This window comes from Arachis hypogaea, chromosome 5 (genome assembly GCF_003086295.3).
Source record: "Arachis hypogaea cultivar Tifrunner chromosome 5, arahy.Tifrunner.gnm2.J5K5, whole genome shotgun sequence".
NCBI classification, from domain to species: domain Eukaryota; kingdom Viridiplantae; phylum Streptophyta; class Magnoliopsida; order Fabales; family Fabaceae; genus Arachis; species Arachis hypogaea.
Genome location: NC_092040.1, coordinates 41,153,793 through 41,163,950, shown reverse-complemented (window position 1 = coordinate 41,163,950; position 10,158 = coordinate 41,153,793). Strand labels below are relative to the sequence as shown.

Genomic DNA, 10,158 nt, shown 5'->3' with positions numbered 1-10,158 from the left:
TTTTTCAAAAATTCTTTTTGTTTTAAATTTTAATTTTAATTATATTTTGTCTTTGATTTTCGAAAATTACTAACCTCTTTTTCAAAAATTATTTTCGAAATCTTCCTTCTCTTTTCTTCTTCTATTTAATTATTTAATTACTAACACTTCTCTTCACCTCTCCTCATCCAAAAATCCGAATCCATCCTTCTTCTTTCTTATACCCCTTTCTTCTTCTACTAACATAAGGGAATCTCTATACTGTGACATAGAGGATTCCTCTTTCTTTTCTTGTTTTCTTCTCTTTCATATGAGCAGGAACAGGGAAAAAGGCACTCTTGTTGAAATTGATCTAGAACCTGAAAGGACTCTGAAGAGAAAATAAAGAGAAGCTAAATTACAACAATCCAGAAACAACCTTTCAGAAATTTTCGAACAAGAGAAGGACATGGCAGCCGAAAATAATAATAATAATAATAATGCAAGGAGAACGCTTGGTGACTTCACAAAGCCAACATCCAAGTTTGATGGAAGAAGCATCTCCATTCCTGCCATTGGAGCCAATAACTTTGAGCTTAAGCCTCAACTAGTTGCATTAATGCAACAAAACTGCAAGTTTTATGGACTTCCATCTGAAGATCCTTATCAGTTTTTAACTGAGTTCTTGCAGATCTGTGAGATTGTAAAGACAAATGGAGTTAATCCTGAAGTCTACAGACTCATGCTTTTCCCTTTTGCTATAAGAGACAGAGCTAGAATATGGTTGGATTCACAACCTAAGGATAGCCTGGACTCCTGGGATAAGCTGGTCACTGCCTTCTTGGATAAATTCTTTCCTCCTCAAAAGCTGAGCAAGCTAAGAGTGGATGTTCAAACCTTCAAACAAAAAGATGGTGAATCCCTCTATGAAGCTTGGGAAAGATACAAGCAGTTGACCAAAAGATGTCCATCTGACATGTTTTCAGAATGGACCCTATTAGATATATTCTATTATGGTCTCTCTGAATTTTCGAAAATGTCATTGGACCATTCTGCAGGTGGATCCATTCACCTGAAGAAAACGCCTGAAGAGGCTCAAGAACTCATTGACATGGTTGCAAACAACCAATTCATGTATACCTCTGAGAGGAATTCCGTGAATAATGGGATACCTCAGAAGAAAGGAGTTCTTGAAATTGATGCTCTGAATGCCATAATGGCTCAGAACAGAGTGTTGACTCAACAGGTCAACATGATCTCTCAAAATCTGAATGGACTGCAACATGCATCCAACAGTACTAGAGAGGAAGCTTCTGAAGAAACTTATGATCCTGAGAACCCTGCCATGGCAGAGGTTAATTATATGGGTGAACCTTATGGAAACACCTATAACCCATCATGGAGAAATCATCCAAATTTCTCCTGGAAGGATCAACAAAAGCCTCAACAAGGCTTTAACAATGGTGGACGCAATAGGCTGAGCAATAGTAAGCCATATCCATCATCTTCTCAGCAACAGACAGAGAATTCAGAACAAAACACTTCTAATTTAGCCAATATTGTCTCTGATCTGTCAAAAGCCACTTTCAGTTTCATGAATGAAACAAGATCCTCCATTAGAAATTTGGAGGCACAAGTGGGCCAGCTGAGTAAGAAAGTCATTGAAACTCCTCCCAGTATTCTCCCAAGCAATACAGAAGAGAATCCAAAAGGAGAGTGCAAGGCCATTGATTTGATCAAAGTGGCCGAATGCACTAGGGAGGAGGAGGACGAAAATCCTAGTGAGGAAGACCTCCTGGGACGTCCTTCAAGCAAGAAGGAGTTTCCTATTAAGGATCCAGAGGAATCTGAGGCTCATCTAGAGACCATAGAGATTCCATTAAATCTCCTTCTGCCATTCATGAGCTCTGAAGACTATTCTTCCTCTGAAGAGGATGAAGATGTGACTGGAGAGCAAGTTTCTCAATATTTAGGAGCTATCATGAAGCTGAATGCCAAGCTGTTTGGTAATGAGACTTGGGAAAGTGAACCTCCCTTGCTCATTAGTGAACTAGATACTTGGATTCAGAAAACTCTACCTCAAAAGAAACAAGACCCTGGCAAGTTCTTAATACCTTGTACCATTGGCACCATGAGCTTTGAAAAAGCTCTATGTGATCTAGGGTCAGGGATAAATCTTATGCCACTCTCTGTAATGGAGAAGCTGGGAATCACTGAGGTACAACCTGCCTTGTTCTCATTACAATTGGCAGATAAGTCATTGAGACAAGCTTATGGAATGGTAGGGGACGTACTAGTAAAGGTTGAAGGCCTTTACATCCCTGCTGATTTCATAATCCTAGACACTAGGAAGGAAGATGATGAATGCATCATCCTAGGAAGACCTTTCCTGGCCACAGCAGGAGCTGTGATAGATGTCAACAGAGGAGAATTAGTCCTTCAATTGAATGGGGACTACCTTGTGTTTAAGGCACATGGCCATCCCTCTGTGACAAAAGAGAGTAAGCAGGAAGAGCTTCTCTCAGTTCAGAGTCAAGAAGAGCCCACACAGTCAAACTCTAAGTTTGGTGTTGTGAAGCCACAACCAAACTCTAAGTTTGGTGTTCAAACCCCTTATCCAAACTCTAAGTTTGGTGTTGGGACTACACTAACATTGACCTGATCACCTTGTGGCTCCATGAGAGCCACTGTCAAGCTATTGACATTAAAGAAGCGCTTGTTGGGAGGCAACCCAATTTTATTTATCTAATTTTTATATTGTTATTTTGTGTTTTATTAGGTACATGATCATGAGGAGTCACGAAAAAATCAAAAAAATTAAAAACAGAGTCAAAAACAGAAGAAAAAAATTTTCACCCTGGAGGTAGCGCAGACTGGCGTTCAACGCCAGTAAGATGCATCTGGCTGGCGTTCAATGCCAGAACAGAGCACCATTCTGGCGCTGAACGCCAGAAACAAGCAACATCCTGGCGCTGAACGCCAGGAATGTGCCTGGAGGAGACAAGCTGGCGTTAAACGCCAGCAACAAGCATGAAACTGGCGTTCAACGCCAGAAACATGCATTACATGGGCGTTGAACGCCCAGAACGTGCACCAATGGGCGTTTGAACGCCAGAATGATGCACGAAGGCAATTTACATGCCTATATGGTGAAGAAATGGTATTTCTTTTCACCTCAGGATCTGTGGACTCCACAGGATCACCTCAGGATCTGTGGACCCCACAGGATCCCCACCTACCCTATTCCCACCTTTTCTTTTAATCCTAATCACACTCTCCTAATCCTAATCTCATTTCACTCTTTCCCATGTCACACTTCCCAAAAACCTTCACCAATCACCTCAATTCCTCTTCCCAATTACCCCATTCACCATTCACATCAACCCACTCTTCCCCATAAACCCCACCTACCTTCATAAAATTCAAATTCAATTTCCCACCCATTCCCACCCAAAATGGCCGAACACCCACCCTCCCCTCTCCCTATAAATACCCTTCCATTCTACTTCATTTTCACACAAAACAACACCTTCTTCTCCCACATAGCCGAACCTACTTCTTCCCCTCTCTACCATATTCTCTTCTTCTTCTTCTACTCTTCTTTTCTTTCTTGCTCGAGGGCGAGCAATATTTTAAGTTTGGTGTGGTAAAAGCATAAGATTTTTGTTTTTCCATTACCATCAATGGCACCTAAGGCCGGAGTATCCTCTAGAAAAGGGAAAGGGAAGACAAAAGCTTCCACCTCCGAGTCATGGGAGAAGGAAAGATTCATCTCCAAGAGCCATCAAGACCACTTCTATGATGTTGTGGCAAAGAAGAAGGTGATCCCCGAGGTCCCTTTCAAGCTCAAAAAGAATGAGTATCCGGAAATCCGATATGAAATCCAAAGAAGAGGTTGGGAAGTCATAACCAACCCCATGCAACAAGTTGGAATATTGATGGTTCAAGAGTTCTATGCCAATGCATGGATCACTAGGAACCATGATCAAAGTATGAACCCGAATCCAAAGAACTATCTCACAATGGTTCGGGGGAAATACATAGATTTTAGCCCGGAAAATGTGAGGTTGGCGTTTCACTTGCCCATGATGCAAGAAGATGAACGCCCCTACACTAGAAGGGTCAACTTTAATCAAAGGTTGGACCAAGTCCTTATGGACATATGTGTGGAAGGAGCTCAATGGAGAATAGACTCCAAAGGCAAGCCAGTTCAACTAAGAAGACTGGATCTCAAGCCTGTGGCTAGAGGATGGTTGGAGTTCATTCAACGCTCTATCATTCCTACTAGCAACCGATCTGAAGTTACTGTGGATCGGGCCATCATGATCCATAGCATCATGATTGGAGAGGAAGTAGAAGTTCATGAGGTCATCTCCAATGAACTCTACAAAATAGCCGACAAGTCCTCCACCATGGCAAGGCTAGCCTTCCCTCACCTTATATGCCATCTATGTTACTCAGCTGGAGTCATCATAGAAGGAGATACCCCCATTGAAGAAGACAAGCCCATCACCAAGAAAAGGATGGAGCAAGCCAGAGAAGCTCCTCACGGCCCTCAAGAAGTGCATGAGGAAGCTCATCATTAACAAATTCCTGAGATGCCTCAAGGAATGCACTTTCCTCCCAACAACTATTGGGAGCAACTCAATACCTCCTTAGAAGATTTGAGCCATAATGTTGAACAATTAAGGGTGGAACATCATGAGCACTCCATCATTCTCCAAGAAATAAGAGAAGACCAAAGAGCAATGAGGGAGGAGCAACAAAGGCAAGGAAGGGACATAGAAGAGCTTAAGAACATCATTGGTCCTTCAAGAAGAAGACGCCACTAAAGGTGGACTCATTCCTTGTTCTTTATTTCTTTCTGTTTTCGGTTTTTAATGTTGTGTTTATCTATGTTTTGTGTCTCTACTTCATGATCATTAGTATGTAACCATGCCTTAAAGCTATGAATAAAATCCATTAATCCTTCACCTTTCTTAAATGAAAAATGTTTTAATTCAAAAGAACAAGAAGTACATGAATTTCGAATTTATCCTTAAATTTAATTTAATTATATTGATGTGGTGACAATACTTTTGTTTTCTGAATGAATGATTGAACAGTGCATATGTCTTTTGATATTGTTGTTTATGAGTGTTAAAATTGTTGGCTCTTGAAAGAATGATGAACAAAGAGAAATGTTATTGGTGATCTGAAAAAATCATGAATTGATTCTTGAAGCAAGAAAAAGCAGTGAAAAAAGAAGAAGCATTCGAAAAAAAAAAGTGGCGAAAAAAAAATAGAAAGAAAAAGAAGGAGCAGTAGAAAAAGCCAATAGCCCTTAAAACCAAAAGGCAAGGGTAAAAAGGATCCAAGGCTTTGAGCATCAATGGATAGGAGGGCCCAAGGAAATAAAATCCAGGCCTAAGCGGCTAAATCAAGCTGCCCCTAACCATGTGCTTGTGTCATGAAGGTCCAAGTGAAAAGCTTGAGACTAAGTGGTTAAAGTCGTGATCCAAGGCAAAAGAGTGTGCTTAAGAGCTCTGGACACCACTAACTGGGGACTCTAGCAAAGCTGAGTCACAATCTGAAAAGGTTCACCCAGTTATGTGTCTGTGGCATTGATGTATCCGGTGGTAATACTGGAAAACAAAGTGCTTAGGGCCACGGCCAAGACTCATAAGTAGCTGTGTTCAAGAATCAACATGCTTAACTAGGAAAGTCAATAACACTATCCGAAATTCTGAGTTCCCAGAGACGCCAATCACTCTGAACTTCAAAGGAAAAAGTGAGATGCCGAAACTATTCAGAAGCAAAAAGCTACAAGTCCCGCTCATCTAATTAAATTAATATTCATTGATATTCTGGAATTTATAGTATATTCTCTTCTTTTATCCTATTTGATTTTCAGTTGCTTGGGGACAAGCAACAATTTAAGTTTGGTGTTGTGATGAGCGGATAATTTATACGCTTTTTGGCATTGTTTTTATATAGTTTTTAGTAAGTTTGAGCTACTTTTAGGGATGTTTTCATTAGTTTTTATGTTAAATTCACATTTCTGGACTTTACTATGAGTTTGTGTGTTTTTCTGTAATTTCAGGTAATTTCTGACTGAAATTGAGGGACTTGAGGAAAACTCTGAAAAAGGCTGACAAAAGGACTGCTGATGCTGTTGGAATCTGACCTCCCTGCACTCGAAATGGATTTTCTGGAGCTACAGAACTCCAAATGGCGCGCTCTCAACGGCGTTGGAAAGTAGACATCCAGAGCTTTCCAGTAATATATAATAGTCCATACTTTATTCGGAGATTGACGACGTAACTTGGCGTTGAACGCCAAGTATATGCTGCTGTCTGGAGTTAAACGCCAGAAAAACGTCATGATCCGGAGTTGAACGCCCAAAACACGTCATAACTCGGAGTTCAACTCCAAGAGAAGCCTCAGCTCGTGGATTAATCAAGCTCAACCCAAGCATATACCAAGTGGGCTCCGGAAGTGGATTTATGCATCAATTACTTACTCATGTAAACCCTAGGAGCTAGTTTATTATAAATAGAACATTTATCTATTGTATTAGATATCCTGGATTGTATTTTGAATCATGTGATCACGTTTTGGAGGCTGGCCATTCGGCCATGCCTGAACCTTTTACTTATGTATTTTCAACGGTGGAGTTTCTGCACACCATAGATTAAGGGTGTGGAGCTCTGCTGTACCTCAAGTATTAATGCAATTCTATTGTCTTTTATTCAAATCCCTATTATTCTTATTCCAAGATATTCATTCGTACCCAAGAACATGATGAATGTGATGATAAGTAACCCTCATTATCATTCTCACTTATGAACGCACGTGATTGACAACCACTTCCGTTCTACATGCAACAAGAGCTTGAATGTGTATCTCTTAGATTCCCCAACAGAATCTTCGTGGTATAAGTTAGATAGATGGCGGCATTCATGAGGATCCGGAAAGTCTAAACCTTGTCTGTGGTATTCCGAGTAGGACTCTATGATTGAATGACTGTGACGAGCTTCAAACTCCTGAAGGCTGGGCGTGATGACAAGCGCAAAAGAATCAAGGGATTCTATTCCAACCTGATTGAGAACCGACAGATGATTAGCCGTGCTGTGACAGAGCATAGGAACGTTTTCACTGAGAGGATGGGATGTAGCCATTGACAACGGTGATGCCCTACATACAGCTTGCCATGGAAAGGAGTAAGAAGGATTGAGTTGAAGCAGTGGGAGAGCAGGCGTCCTTGAGCCATACAGTAGCTTCATTCGCTTATCTGAAATTCCCACCAATGAGGCTACATGAGTACTCTATCCCTTTTATTATATATTTTCTTATTTTTATTTTCAAAAACCCATAAACCAATTTAATCTGCCTAACTGAGATTTACAAGGTGACCATAGCTTGCTTCATACCAACAATCTCTGTGGGATCGACCCTTACTCACGTAAGGTTTATTACTTGGATGACCCAGTACACTTGCTGGTTAGTTGAACGGAGTTGTGAATTCAACTGGTGTCACAATAATAATTTCATACAACTTAAAGAATAGTGATCACAATTTCGTCCACCACCTATTCTATACAAATTTATTTTGTGAATTATAATTCTTTTTCCAAACAACACCGCAGTTTTCTTGTCTTTCTCCAGACAGAACAAAAGCCCTTATTTTTCTCTCAAGCAACTAGAGATGAGCGTTGGCGCGAAGTTATGTCCCAAGAAATTTGTGCGCTTCAAATCAATGACACTTGGAAACTCACAACGCTTCCCCCAGGAAAGAAAGCCCATGGATGTAAGTGGATGTATAAAATTAAATACAATTCTGATGGGACAATAGAGAGGTTCAAAGTTTTGGAAAATAATCAAGTGAAAGGCTTGAATTACAATAAAATGTTTTCCCTAGTGGTGAAGATGGTAACAATTCGACAGCACTCGCAGTGGCAATAGCCCAGGATTGGGAACTCCATTAGATAGATGTCCACAATGCATTTTTTCATGGAGAACTTGATGAGGATGTTTTCATGAAGCTTCCCCCTGGTTTTCAAGTGCCTCAACAAGGACTGGTCTGTAAACTTCAAAAATTTCTCTACGAACTGCGGCAGGCTCCACGTTGCTGGTTTGCAAAATTTTCATCTGCCCTCCTTCGATATGGTTTTCATCAATCCCCAATGGACCATTCCTTATTTTGCTTTCACCACAAAAGTGTGCAATTGGTAGTTTTAGTGTATGTTGATATCCTTGTAATTGCAGGAAATAATGGTGTTGCAATTCAACGTTTAAAAGACTATTTACAAAATTTCACATGAAAGATTTAGGCTGACTAAAGTACTTCTTGGGATTTGAGGTTACCAGATCTCTGAGTAAAATCTTCCTATGCCAAAGAAAATATGTTTTGGACATAATCACCAACATAGGACTTCTAGGTGCTAAGCATGCAGCAACACTGTATAAAGAAAATCATCGATTGGGGTCAGCTACAGGTTCTCTTTTATCTGATCCTACCATATATTATCGACTTGTTGGAAGATTAGTTCATTTGTTTTTTACTCGGCCTAATCTAGCCTACAGTGTTCACATGTTATCTTAGTTCATGCAAAATCCATGCACCAAACACTGGCAAGCCACTTTACGTGTTGTATGCTATTTAAAGGGACACCTTGGGTAAGGAATTCTTCTCCCACGAGAAAATAATTTGCAGCTCTATGGATGGTGTGACTCTGATTGGGCTAGTTGTCCACTTTCTCGCAAGTCAATCACATGCTGGTTTATTCAGCTTGGTAACTCACCAATATCTTGGAAAATTCAGAAATAACAGATAGTGTTTGCCTCCTCTATGGAAGCTGAATATCGTTCAATGGCTCAGACAAAAGAGTTGAAGTGGATTAAAGATATACTCTCCTCTTATGTCCCCATACGTCTTTATTGCGATAGTCAAGTAGCTCTTCACATAACTGAAAATCTAGTTTTTCATGAACGCATAAAGCATATTGAAGTATACTGTCGTCTTGTTCGGGATGCGATCGTGCACCAACGCCTCCTTCCATCTTATGTTCCCACTCACACTCAGTTGGCCGAACTTTTTACTAAAGTTCTTGGTGTCAAAAAGTTTGAAGCAATATTGCTCAAGTTGGGCATTGAAGACTTGCATGCTCCACCTTCAGGGATGGGGTATTAATGGATAATTTAGATACATGTAGAAATATCATATCAATAATATTTTTATTATTAAGTATAGATACAATACTCTTTGAGTACTCTCGTATATATCTATTATTAGGATAGGAAGTTATGTATTCTAATTTATTAGGATAATAAATTATGCCTTTTAAAATAGAAAAAAATTGATATAATTTTATATCTGATTTGGTCATTATAACTCGGCAGATATAAGCTATAATTCAGAGATTAGGTCTGATCTGTCCTTATAAGTCGGCTACGTAAGCTATAGCTCGGCCCCTTGCATATTCAAAATAAAGTAGTTCGTGATCCATTCGAATAAGTCGGCCACGTGTGCTATAACTCGGCCATGTGCAGCAAATTCAAAAAGAGAACGGTTACTTGCTGATAACCCTAAAAAAACCTTTTCAAAGAAGCCATCAAATGATTCTCTGCGAGATTCTCGGACCGTATTCATGCTTCATATCTCGGAATAAGGAGAACATACCACCATTAAGTCATATATAAAATTTATATAAACAAAACCAAGTAAAAGTAGCAGGATAAGTACAGAGAGAACTCTCCCTTTTATTTTTCTCTTTAAACGAACACTATTCACTATGAATAACATATACCTCATCTTATACTCTTTATGACTTGAGCGTTGGAGTCTCTTTGCAGGTCCCAACCTCCTCCGGTGTTCCTCGATAGCTGAAGTATAGCTCGACGTCTATGCACTTAGGACAGAAAACTCCATACACATGGAAGAAAGAGTTATACCTCAGCTCAGATTACTGGATAGGAACATTTGGCGCCTACCGTGGGGCCGAAGTATAGAAACCTCGGTGAATTTAACTCTTCTAGCTTTACACTTTCTTTTTGCAGGGTTACTAACCCTCAGGTATGACTGATAACGAGGCCCAACAGCCCACTCAAGCCGAGCTCAGATTGCCGAATTTTAGGCTGAAGTTCGAAGGATAGCCGAATTGTCATCCAAAAGCCAAAACAGAAAGCACGACAATGGAGATCCCAAGAGCTCAAACCTGA

The 10,158-nt window shown here is 40.1% G+C and overlaps 1 non-coding gene across 1 annotated transcript; it reads right to left on the bottom strand.

Annotated features, from left to right (window-relative positions):
• Positions 1–832: 832 nt before the first annotated feature.
• LOC112804213 (small nucleolar RNA R71) lies at positions 833–936 on the bottom strand. Its single transcript, XR_003202831.1, has one exon. It is a non-coding gene; the product is annotated as a small nucleolar RNA R71 (small nucleolar RNA).
• Between the last annotated feature and the right edge of the window lie 9,222 nt (positions 937–10,158).